Below are 13686 nucleotides of genomic sequence, written 5' to 3'. Positions count from 1 at the left end.
TTTGTCATTTCAAGAATTCTAAGCCATTTTAAGTATGTACTTATGTGCTAAACTTTTAACATACAGTTTTTTACTAGAAGGCTTTTAGGAACTGTCAAGTGAAAAGCAGAACAGTTAGCTAATCCCTCTGAACTGTTAATGAATTAAACTTCAAGGACCTTTTTCTCCCACATTAAGCATCATTCAAAAGTATATATAAAAAATGAGTTCCTCACTGTTTAATGCCTATAAACTGTGTAAGATTAATGATAATTTACAAAAATTGCATTGCCAGAAGATGGCACCTGCTATACGTATTTGATGCTGCTGAAACTAAGATGTGCAGGCTGATCTAGAGCAGAGTGTTTCTGATAAACTGGTTTTGCCCACTCTGTGTTCCAGGGTCTAGAGACTGGAGCATATATTTGTTATATAATGACACTCAGTGACTTCATTAAAAGCAGAATTTAGACTCAATTTCACAATAGCACAAAAAAATCACTGTTTACTGCACCATGTGTATATTAAAGAACTATCATTTCGTCTAACCCATGTTTATTTAGAATTGCCATGGCCCCACTTAAACTTTTACATTTGCAGCCTCTTGGAATGTGTGTTTGCTTTCAACACTGAAAAATTTCCACAGGAAAGTATTTAAAACTGAAACTCGGAACTCTTAACTATTAGGATTTTGCCTCTTTCTTTTTTGTTCTCTTTCTGCACATTCTAAAAGACAGAGATCTCTAGTTTTTCCCTTCTCTATAGCATTTTGAAGCATTTTTTGATCCATAGCAATCAGAATGACAAAAAACCTGGGCACTATGGGTTTTCTCTCAATCACATTAAAGGAAAAAGTGGAAAGTTCTTTAGAATGATCCTTCTATTGGTACCTCATGTCCATAGATCAGATTCAATTATCCCTGCAGGCTGGTAGTGATCACTGAAATTTGTAAAACACATTTCCATTTGGTACCCATTTTTTACAATGCTTAGGGTGTCCTTAAACTTTGGGACTGAAGCTTTCATTGTAAAGTAGGGTGAACTGCCTGTGGTTAGAGACTTCTGGGTTAGAAGTGGGGCAGAGTTTTCAGGATGTCAGCATCTGTGAAATTGGAAGTGCAGCTACAAGAATTAAGGGTGTCCCTGTCTGCTTGCATTTGTCCTGCATACTGGTAAGAGCTTTCAGTAAAAGAGAGGGCCATGGGCAGGTTAGGAGGCTTTGGAAAATATGATTCTTGCTAAGTGCTGACGGGGGGGAAAAAGGAACCGTAAGTTAGACCTTTGAGGATACCTTCAGATCTGTGAGGTTTTTCTTGCAGTGATCCAAATGCTTGAATGACTAAGTCTGTTATTTACTTTCTGGGAATAGACACTGTGCACCCATAATGTTTTCTAATCTGATCTTTTCTAAATATAAGCGTTTCATACGTTGTTGTATTTGGAGCAAAGATAACGAAGTCCTGGTGAGGAGCAAGAAAGGTCTTAGGGACCTGTTTGGATTTAAATCGTGTGTGTTTGGCATGATTTAAATGACATGCTGTAATGTGTAAGGTCTGGAAGGACTTGTTAAACCAAAGGTTCTGGAATACAGGCAAGGCAAACCATCTTTGCCAGCTGCAAATTCTTTAAAATGAGAGGAAGCAACAGGAAATGCTTCTTCACTGTTTCCTTCTGTTGCCCTCCAAAATAGTAACTCCATCTTCCCGCTTCCAAACTGTTGCCCTCCCAGCTGGAGGGTAGATTTTGCTCTTTAAACTACTGCTCCCTCCAGGACTCTGAAATCTCTTGCTGTATTTTTGATTTCTGTCTACACTGTAAGAATTGACGTGATGTCTTAGATTTGCTGCCTTTTTGCACTACTGTTTTAAGTTTTCATAGGTTCAGAATTAGTATCTCGTGTTATTTTTATTCAAATAGTAATTCATCCATTTTAAGTCACTACTTCTGAATGATGGCTTTTTTTTTCACCATATTAAGACAATGACTTCAATGTAAAAAACCTTTTTTAATGCAACGAAAATCTATGAACTAGCAATAAAAAGAGTTTTCCTTAAAATCCATGTAGATTAAAAGACTAAAACATTCAAATTTGTTGACAAGGCAATCTTCCTAGGGAGAAAACAACAAGGTAAACAGATGTTCTCAAGGTAAATTGATGTTCTCAGCAGCACACAAATATGAGAAAATACTGCAGATTTACTTTTGACAATGTACTGAAAATAAATTAGCTCAGAATGTCAAATGATGAACATACTTCTGACAACACTGAATCATTTTTAAGCACTTCACAAAAACATGTGATAGGTTTAGACACAGGATAAGAAGAGTATAGAACATTAATCAGTGCAGTTTAACAGTTAGGAAGGACTCACGTGTAATTCCTACCTGACACTGACCAAGATCGCACAGCCAATTAGCAATAAGGCCAGAACAATTGTTCAGCTATTTTGATTTCCTGTCCTCCAAGTTATTTGTTAAATCACAGTTACGTCTCAGACTAATGGCATTTTGTTTGACTCTTCCATTTACATGGCTTCAAGCATCTTTTTACAGTATCTATAGATAGTACCTGTCAGTTACTTCCACTTTGCCCATGGGGCAATTGAAGAGATTTATCTCAAGCAATGTAACTGCTCATGAACAGTTTTCAGTCACAAACACTGAATCGCAACTTCCAGTCAACTACCTGGTGCAGATTAAATGATCGTTGATACGAGTAGGAATTTTGACACAAACCTGCAATCTTTTATTATGGCAACAATTCTAAATATTGGATCAAATTAATTTACCCTCTCTAGTTACAGATGTGCATTCAGGTACTCCTTTGGATTCGAGGCTCCACCTCCCTAAGAAAAGCAGTTCCTGTATTCCTGATATAAAGAAATATTTAATTACTCACTTCATTTTGAGTGCTAATCAGGATATTTACGTGTTAATTGATTATTAAAACTATAACTCCATCTTTATTTTCATTGTAATTGAGGGTTTCATTCTACACCAAATAGACATTCAATCTGCATATTCATAAAACTCAGTGGGTGCGCTTTTAAAAGTCAACCAAATTTAACAAAATGTAATGAAAACTAGCTTATTAAATACAAATTAAAGCTGGAGACACATGAACAGAATTGTCACCCAGCTTTACATTCTTGGATTACTGCATCAAGGATCATCATTCAAAACAAGTCCACAAAAAAGTCTTTTAAACAACAATACCAGCATGTGATGTGGAAATGTGAACACCAGAGTGATAATCACTTTGTCACTTATTAGTAATGCTCTGTGGAGTAGCACAGTTGTATCTATAATAAGCCAAATTTGCTTCTTGGGGACACTGGTGCAACTAGATCCATATTTCAAGAATTCCCTATAGATATGATAGATCTTTTAAAAAGTAAATATTTATATATTTTGGGTATAAGAGTTTACTAAATTAGAAGAGGAACATTCCTCTCATGGGTTAAATATTAATATTTAACAAAGACCAAGAATAAATTGCAGAAGCCCAGTGGAAGAAATCAACATATGGGAGGTTCCTAAGGATCTATACTATTCATAATTTATTTGGAAAATGGTGTAAATCTGGAATGAACAAAGTTGCAGGTGATACTATGTTATTTAAAGTAGTTAAACCTAAATCTGACTGGGAAAGTTATAGAAAAGGTTTTGCAGTCCTGAGTGACTGGACAGCAAAAGTGCAGATGAGTCACCTCTGTTTCTGACAAGATGAGAACCAGCAGGCATGGAATAAAATTATCAAGTAATGAACAGAAAATAAGCTGAAATACTTTTTCACAAAAGATGTAAGTAAATATGGAATCCCATGGTACAGTAAAACGTGGAGAACAAAAATACAAAAGGTATCAAAACGGGGTTTACTAAATTCATCTACCGATTGGTAGATATTAGACGTGTTGGTCCAACACAGTCCCAAAGTGTGTATGCTGGTAGGAAGGAGTAAGATTTTTGTGAAATACTAGATTATGAAATAGGCTGAACCAGCCTCAGATGGAGACTCAAGGCATCTATCTCCACGTTACTAGAGGTGAGAGTACCACCAGGCACCATTATCAGCCTAGGGTATAAAAAGGTAAAAAACAACCATGTTATCTACTACACCTCAAAAGTCCCTTATTCCTCTTATACCTTGCAGACCAAGTGAAGGTGGACACAGTAGAATGTAACACTGCTGCAGCAACACATTCTCCTTAACATCTCTAGGTTAGAGATTAAGCTGCACAGGAGCTAAAGCTGATTAACTCACATCAGGCTCCTAAACCCTAGGAGCCTAAAAATAACACTCTGTGTGTTTGCTTTTTACAGTCACATAAAATATGCTTTGGCTTTCATGTATTCACTAGCACTTGCGTACAATTTTATGCTAAAAGGTTTCCTGCTTTCTGAACCAGTCTGTCTGGTTTGAATCACAGGGGCCCTTTACTTTCTCTCAATTTATGTTTTTGGGCCTCCATTACCATTTTCTTTCTCAGGTGTATTGCAGAAGGGTAGGTTGCAGCATACTGTTTGTTGTGGAGGGTGTTGTATGGAGCAATCTCTGAAGCAGACATGTCCCTCCCATGAGCTCAGGTGCCAAGTGCTGCTTCTTTCCTGGCTTTGGACTATAAGCTGGAGCCTCTGCCTATCACATAGCTGCTCATATGCCATGCTGTCCTCCAAGCCATCACACCAGCAGCTTGTAAAGCAAGAGCATTGCACAAGCTTGGGCTGTGACACACTAAGAAAGCTATAATTTTCATATTGTATCTCCTTACCAATTGTAAATCAGTCATTTTAAGGATGTTTTCCATTCTTGCTTCCCTTCAGGCATCTCTTATTTCTCTCTGGAAAAAGAAGATGTAGTTTATAGCTAACTGCAGGACTGAAATGACATATATAATAGCAACAGCAGGCAACAAATGTGTCCCTAAAGTGGCAATATGGTGCCTTTTGTTTTAAGACTTTGGAGTGATAGGCAATTTGTCATTTAGAGCTGCTATTTGAATAGTTATAGGGAATTTAGAAGACAATGTTACGCATGTTCAGTAATGAGGACTGCATAGTCTGACCTAGGCCCTTTGAAAATTGAAAGACAATCAGGACAAAATATTATTATACATAGGGTTATTAGCATAAAGGTTAATAATGCAGGGGTTTTAAATTTTCTTGCAGTCTTCATTTACTTTCAGTTAAAAAAGACAAAACAAGCCCATTCTGACCACCAAATACTTTTACATAAAACTGAACTCTTTCACATTTTGTAGGAATAAACATAGCCTACATGGAACACTTTTGCTATTAGAAAAAGAAATGTTTTTAATGTCTAAATATAATGGTTTACTTATATAATAAAATCAAACTCCCCCATGTAGATATTTAAAGAATAGATATTGCCACTCTATCCACATGAGTAATTCAGCTCTCTAAAGGGATGCTGAGGACAGAACAAGTACCTGACCATATCGCTATGCCCAGATACAATATAACCCCCCTGCCACACAGAGGGCAAACCCCATTCCAGGCTCAGGAATGCAGCAAGGCAGGAGATACAAAAGCCACAATGTGGTTAGAGCTCCACAGTTCTCTTTACCTCTTGACTGAACTCTGAGAGCACCTCAGAGGGGCAGGTGCAGGGAAAAGGAAAGGGATAGGGATGAGTCAGCTGAGCACCTGCAGCACTCACTGACTTCAGCTGTAGTTGTATGAGCTCACATTTCTAAAATCACTGTGCCAGGAAAACTGATGCCACAGTGCAGATCTCAGTGGCAGCTGATCTGAAGATGGGATCACTGTCTGAATACCTTCTTGTTAAGAATTTAAGGGTGAGGAACACAAGACACCCAGCACAGTTCCCCAGGGACAGGGTAGGAGGCACTCTGAGCATCATTGATAGCTGCGAATCACCCATCTACGTCTTTGTGGCTCTAGCTCATTACTCACCTGACCGGCCCTCTACTTCATACTTCAGTTCTCTCAATTACTTCAATTCTACTTTTCCCTGTCTCACTTACTTTTCTCTTTTATTTTTTTAACTTCTATAATGTCTGCTTACACCTCCCTTTGCTTATTGAATGGAAAACCAGAGGTGAACATGTATTATTTGCTATTTTAGAACACGCACTAAAACTTCAGCAGTATCATGGGTGACATTATATCAAAATTATTAGTTAGCTGATTTGTTTCTATTTGTAAATGTGTTCTTAGGGGACAATCCTCATTAACTAAAACACAAAAATTAAAATTAAAGCCCTATAAAAGAAATATGAAAACCTCATACAAATTAACCCCCAAATTCAATATTTTTCAATATAAGATAATTTAAACATTTGTCATTATTCCAGATTCTACGTGTTTTCCCAAAATAAAATACACTAAGAGGGGGTTGAAGTTAAGAATATATCTCTGCATTTTAGGTTAAGATGGTATAGGTACATTACATGTTATCATTGTACTGAGTGCTCTAAATGAGAAAAATCAAGGTTAGGGATTATAACTGTATATTTTAAGGGTGAAAATGCCTGAGTAGGAAATTGAAACAGACTTATTTCTGTCCTCCTTTGATGGCATAAAGCCATTCAATGTCTGCCGTCAAAATACTTCTGTTCATGGTCCTAAATTAGACTAAACTGACTTTTATAAGCAGATTACACTCTACTTCTTTATGGTTATTATGGTAGTATTAATGCTGGGTTTATCTCCTGAATTTGCCTATTATCACATGCTAGTGGGGACAGCTGAAAAACCATCATGGGTCGGTTTCTCTTTCACTGATCTCTATGGGGTGGGGGTCTTGCTGTCGCAGAGCCGCGGGCAACAAGGCAGCAGGGGACCAAGTCTCTCTAGCAAAGGGCAAAGAGGGGGAACTCCTCTTGTAGTTGCCATGGCAATCAGGCAGCCAGAGCCATCGCCATGCCCTGTAATGGGCAGCATCTCACCATCCTCCTGAACCCACTGCCTTCCACTTGCCTCTTATTCAGTGATGCACCTCTTGTTTAAGGTGTAACTGCCAGAAATCAGTCTCCCCTGCATTTTAAATTTCTCACACAAATAATTTTATGGCCTTCTGTATTTTCAGGCTTTGTCACATGTAGAATCCCCCACCGGGATCCACATAGACATACATCACTGCCTAAATTCTCACTCCTGTCTCCAGCCTACATGACCAGCAGATATATACCCTGCACCCCAACAAAATTCAAAATAGCCGTAAGAAAGTTATAACTACTGTGTCTCTTATACCTTTATTCAGATTAAACAAACGGTGTATATATGTATATATGCATATATATGCAATATATTCAGTATTTACTTCTGGAATGAGGTTCAAGCATTTCTACTACCTGCACGCAATACAAGTAGCGTTGCTAGTGGTTTTACGAGTCTTGGATACGATTTTAGGCTATCTTTATTACTTAAAAGTACTTCACTAGATTCCATGACTATCTCTTCTACACAAAGAAGGGATATCTCTCACAGAAACAGCAAGATGATAGCAGTATTCTGACATGAATGAATTGATAAAGTGCTAATTCTTTGTTGTTATTTCACTCAAGAGTGCAAACTGTTTTTATTGACCTTTGTGAGACAAATGGCTGCAAAATATGGTAGAATTATTGGAGTTGTTCCAGTTTCTGTATAAATATACTAGTGGGTCACTTGCTTAGTCTGTAGAGTATGCATTGCCTCTTGCATAAGAAATCACAGAAATATTAATGTAAAACTACTACTGTGTCTCTTAGTGCATTATCATCACATTCTGAAGCTTTCAATAGATGATCTTTCTCATGTTCTTAGACAACCTTGACCTTCACTTTTTAGTGAGGTGAATAATATTATATCACATATAAAGAGAACAGTGTAATCATCTTTTCTATTTGCAGTACTAAGTCAACAGTATTTGATACAATCAGCATGTGTCTTGATACTGAAGGCACATGGTGACAAGTCTAACTGAATGTAGTTATTTGGCTGTCATGAAATGCACCTTATGGTGATAAACTTCTCCCATAAAATTGGAAGACTATCACATAAACATGTTTCATGAAGAAATACACTACCAGAATTCACTGCTAGTTTATAGTTGGAAAACTGCACTCTATTTATTGTGCTGCTATTTTTACAGTAAGTCAGGTTCCAAAACTCATTATGTTTTACAATGAAGTAATTACTGGGTGTTGATTCTTTTACTTCAACCAACAGGTCTATCTAATTAGTGTACAATAAATTGAAACACCATGATTGAGGATGTATGAAAGGATACTAATACTGGATGTGGCTTCAGTGTGCTTAAAAGCAGGGGGAATCATGCAGCTGGTCTCCCAGGACAAGCCTGGGGTAGGTACCTTACAGGGCAATCCTCATGGGGAAACTTTCCCTGCCTTTGCACCCTGTTCTCTGTAAACGTGTCCTAATGCAGATACTACAATAAGGGTATAAGGCAATTCACACTTGTGTGTATTAAATCTTAAGCTTGATAGAAAACTAGCTTTTTCTTTTCATTTCTTATCAGACATTTTATCTTTTCGATAAATTTCTTTTCCCTGTAATCTTAAAGGATATAGTGTTCATAACACTTACGGAAGGTTAGGCTATAAAACTACTCAAAACAATAGCTTCTATAAACTCAGAGACATTCTCTTATCTGCAGCATAACTCAGCCTCACTGCAGTGCAACGTTTCTAGCTTTGTATTTTATTGGTTATGGGAGATGTTCTGTGGCACAAGGAGTAGGAAGGTTTCTCAGTCCTACTGAAAGTCAAAGAGAATTGGAGGCTTACCCTCCATTTGTGCTACTGAAGATCTCCCTTGTGTGTCTGACCGGCTGCCTGTGAATGAGATTTGAAATATGGAGTCATTCTTCTACCAGATTAACCATCCTGCTGTTAGCAGCAACAGGATGTGGGTATGACTGTGCTTGTAAAACATTCCCCCAAAGAAATGGGACTTTAAGAGAGGCTGTGTTCATTTGATGTTCTTAGGCTGTCCAGGTAAACAGCGGAACAAGAATGGTCTCCCAGGAATATTTTCAAAGTGAGGGATTGTGTGGTGCATATTTGCCTTGCTCTACCTTGGAATCTGTAAATTTTACAGCATGAAGGTGTACCGTGGAATAGCAGAAGGAGAAAAATGTTGATGCAAACTATGATATAACTACTCAAGCAGCAAAGCAGCCCCCTTTAGACAACTGCAACTCACCAAAATGTAAAGTAAATCTCAGCTGCAATTCACATATCTGCCAGTAGAAGAGGAAATAATCAAATAATCCCTTTTTTTTTTTTCTTCAGATCAGCAAAGTTATCTTTCTGTCAGAGTTATTTAATCTTTTCAAACCTCTTGCAGCCATTCATGACATTAGATAGCTGTATGATGATTAGGATAAAACTAATGCCTCATTTTTATGTAAGACTTATCAGGCCAATATTAACCAGTACTAGGACAGCTCAACAGACAAAGAAAAAATAACCACCAAGTCTCAAAGAAACAGGAAATGTTTTTACAGGCCCATTATAGCTACACGTTTGCTAACCTTGCCAGAGCTACTGAAGCAGAGCTCAGCAGGAGTGATTAGTGTAACTAAAATAGGGTTTCTCCAGCCTAAGCTTTGACTTGATCTTATTACTCATTTTTAAAAAGCAGATTCTATTAGATGAAATAAAGTTCTCTTTCTGATCTCAGAGAGACCAAAAAGGGGTTTTGTGGTCAAGTTAGGAAAAATTGAATCTTCCTGTGGGCAATAAATTGGAAAATCTAATTAATTCTGATGAAGAACTCATAACAGGTCATCCCAAGATTTATAGGAAAATTATTCTTCTTCAGCCTTTCCTTGCCTTTATTGATTCATACCCTGATATTCACAGATAATAGAATAGTTTGTTTTGGAAGGGAACTTTTTAAGGTCATCTATTCCAACTCCCCTATAATGAGCAGGGGCATCTTCAATTAGACCAGGTCTCTCAGAGCGCCGTTCAACCTGACCTTGAATGTTTCCAGGGATGGGCATCTACCACCTTGCTGGGTAATCTGCTCCACTATTTCACTGTTTCCCAGGGGATCCTAATGACTAACACCTTGAAGAGCTAGAATTTGCTTTCCTAAAATTCAGGGTCCCGAACTTACTCTTTGCCTGACCCATATCCCAAAACTGTCGACTCTACCAGTGCATGACTAAGATCATTTTCCATGTTGTGAGAAGAATACTGAGATAATACATCCATGCTGAAACGCTGTTTTGAGTTTTGTTTGCCCAAATTTGAAAAACTTGTACCAATCTCTATTTAAAATAATAGAAAAATCAAATGTGCTGTTGTTCACAAAGTGGGCAAAACCTTCAGTTTCATTCATGTCCTATAATGTACAACAAAAAAATTAGATGGGACTAGTTTATGAGAAATTGCAGTACAAGACAGCCTGACTATAGATAAGAGTTTTAGAAATATGAGATTGCCCTCATAGAACTGGGCATATTCACATGAAGAAAGTCATTAGAAAATGACAGATAAACATCAGGGCAGAGATCACTGGGGAATTATGATTAATGGTCAGAGGAACAAGAAATTTATCAAGACATATAGGTGTTATTGATCTCCTGAGATAGGGGATTCCTGGGTTGCTGTCTCTGCTTCACAAACTATTTATGTGTTTTCACGTTATATGTCTTTGTGTTCTGCTCCAGGTGTGAAGCATTCCCTATAGTTAGTCAAAAAAATGAAATGCCAAGAGATTAAAAAATCTGCAGATACTAGAACAGTGGCTGGACAAGGACACACAAGACATCAGAAAGCATCTTTTGTACATTTCCTACCACACCAGTGTGAAAGACCTGACTAGGTAACGACACAGAAGCTTGGTACTTTTCAGGTTTGTTTGCTTGAGTTGTTTTGGTTTGGTTTTGGTTTGTTTTTTTAAGTGGGCTTTAGAATTTTAGAAAGATTTTTGTATTTTTGCTTTCAATTATTCCTTAGTCCTAGGGAATTAATTATAAATATGAAAGGAATGTACAGATAGGTCAGGACACAGTTTGAACATTTTAACTACAAGATTTTAAGATTGCTGAAGTCTAGACCTGATTAGAAATGAAAACCAAGTAAGATTAAAGGATCAAATCCCATCACCGTGGCAGATTAACTGCCCCAGGTGCTCCTTGTGATGTGTCATGATGTTTAATGAGTTCATTAATGACTTGGAAAGGTGAAAGGTTAGCATGGCAAAAAGTTTGTTGAGCAGACTAAGTTGTGTACATGTACAAGGACCTGAGATGACTGTAGAGAACATTAAAGAAACTTAAATAAAATAGCTGGAAAGTCATTGTGATAACAATGTGATTCAAAATGAGGCTACACAGAAAAATAATCTGTTCAGCCTGGAAAGCGCTAAGCTGATTATATCATCTAAAGGAGACCTGGGACATCACTGTACACAGATCAATGTCCAACTGCAGTCAAAAAAGGAAATCAGCTACGGGACTGTGCGAAGGGTTCTAACAATCAAGAATGCAGACAGCAGTGTAATGGCAGCACAGAAACAGAGGCAGAGCATAGTGAGGTATGTATCAGCCCATCTCCAGACAGGTTCTAAAGAGGAAAGAAAAGAATTTCTCTGGAGATGATAGAAATCACTTGCCTTACCAATAAGAATCTACACCATAATGTACATTCTAGATCAGGCAGTCAGAGACCCACAGCTTGACTTGTTTGTACATATATTGAGCTAATCTTTAAAATTACTGACCTAATCTTTCAAATCCGCTTCTGTGCTTGTGCCTATCTGAACACAGATAACCACAGAACACCACCTCCTCTCAGCAGACATCTCCCTCAACTCCAAGTTCAGTCAGAGGGCAAGCCATTTAACATTTTCTTTTCTGACTTTGTATTTTCTAAATTTACTCTTTTTTTTTTTGGCCAAGAATGAGCCCTTTCGCCATATCAGTGCCAATATTTGAATAAGTAAAAAAAAAAAAAAAAGCACAACAAAACAACCAAAACCAGCAAAAAAACCCAAAACAAACAAACAGAAAAAAAACAACTCAAAAAGTGCTTTTGAACAGAACAGACTACATGAACCTGTTCTGATTGGAGTAGATGTTCAAATGACTTCTTCCTAGCCACCTCAGTCAGGAAGAAGACATCCCCCAAATGCCACCCCCTGATGTGCCCATATCACCCATGGACTTCTCCTCAGGGGAGCAGTGCTTTGGCCAGGCAGGTGAGCCTCTACACACTAGGCAAGCAGGGCTCATGAAGGTACAGAGCAATGAAGCCAGTGGCCAGACAGAAGGCTGACAGATTTCCTCACAAAACTTAACATCTGGAGAGAAGAGAAGCTGTCATAATGTGGCATCTCCTGTAACTGGGTCTCAAGGTGCACAACATTAGCCACTAAATGCTTTTATATGTATGAAACCAGGGGGCTGTTGACCCTGGGGGAGGCAAGTGAGTGGTGGCTCCTGGGAAGGGTAGGAGCACTGCATCATCTCTCCTCCCAGCCACAGCCTGCATTGCCACATTTCCAAATGTGGAAAAAAGTTTCCAGTACCACTTTGCTGAACACAGGTCCCATAAATGCTGAGGAGGGGAGAGACAGCAGTGTTGAGGGGGGCAGTGTGTCCTCAGTGTTGGATATTGTTGGTTAACATTGACATAGCTACTTCTTCGAGCTGCTCCAGCTTGTCAGAAGTGGGAAAGTGTCTTCTGTTCACATCTCAGAAAAAGATGCACGGCTGAATCAAGGAATGTCTGTGTAAGTAATTTTGCTTCTTATGATTCGAGCCCCAAAAGGTCTTAAACTGTCAGATTTATTGTCTATCCAATTTTATGACTTTTAGTTGTATTTATTCTCTGATGTTTACCATCAAATGTCTCTACATGAGCTTGGATCTTCGGGCTTTCATATTGCTAAATCATTTTTTAAGCTTGAGATGTAGCTTCTGTTCAACATCAATCCCTTGAGATACACCATTAACATGAATCATTTCTGAAAGTATGCTGTGCAATATGAACTTCGCATTGAGTCAATCACTCACTCTGAATGAAAGAAGTGACGACCTTCATAGAAGCAGCGCATCACAGCTAAATATCCTCGGACCCTTTTCTCCACTGTCAGTTGTGGCTGCTTTTGTGCTCATGCAGGCTTAATCATAGCACAAAAATAGGCTGAAGATTATTTTCATTCATGTGGTTAGGTCATCAGAGCTTTAAATAAAGGACTGACAACAACCTGAGGCCTTTACTGAGTCACAAAACCCACTTTATTACTGGTTTCACAGAGGATTAAAAGAAAACATAAGTTGTACTTTAGTTAGTCTGTTCCAATTTCCTCAGTGCCTCTCAAGTAAAATCTTTTTTAAAAGTGCTGGCTTCTCAGCAGATATTACAGCAACAGATGCTTTTCGGTCCTCTTAGGATGGAGGCCTAGATTTGCAGAGGTATTGGGTCATTTCCCTCTACTGATTCTGTGAATCCAGAGCAGAAACTTGGATCCTGCAGATCTGATCTTGCAACAAGGTGTGAAAGCATAAATTGATCTCTCTACTAATTTGATGAGTGCTTAACTGACTTGTGCTTTAGCACAGCTCCCTTTGTAAGAGTAGATGCTATTATATGTTTGCACCTATTCCTGTGCAACTATTGCACAAGTGGATTGAGTGGAAAAAAATAATTTTGCTGTTAAAAGATTTAGGTTTCATAACTGGTTCTGTTTTGGGTGTCCTTT

The 13686-nt window shown here is 38.1% G+C and overlaps 1 long non-coding RNA gene across 1 annotated transcript; it reads right to left on the bottom strand.

Annotated features, from left to right (window-relative positions):
• Window positions 1-4286: 4286 nt before the first annotated feature.
• On the bottom strand, window positions 4287-5530 carry LOC133217332 (uncharacterized). Its single transcript, XR_009726856.1, has 3 exons — window positions 5430-5530; window positions 4752-4820; window positions 4287-4672 (listed from the first exon to the last, which is right to left on the bottom strand). It is a non-coding gene; the product is annotated as an uncharacterized LOC133217332 (long non-coding RNA).
• Window positions 5531-13686: the final 8156 nt, after the last annotated feature.

Source organism: Neopsephotus bourkii, unplaced genomic scaffold, assembly GCF_033783945.1.
Source record: "Neopsephotus bourkii isolate Nb327-2 ecotype Australia unplaced genomic scaffold, CSIRO-AGI_Nbou_v1 NB_1132, whole genome shotgun sequence".
In the NCBI taxonomy this organism is placed as follows: Eukaryota; Metazoa; Chordata; class Aves; order Psittaciformes; family Psittacidae; genus Neopsephotus; species Neopsephotus bourkii.
Note: the sequence above shows the minus strand (reverse complement) of the source record. Positions and strands in the feature narration are given on the sequence as shown.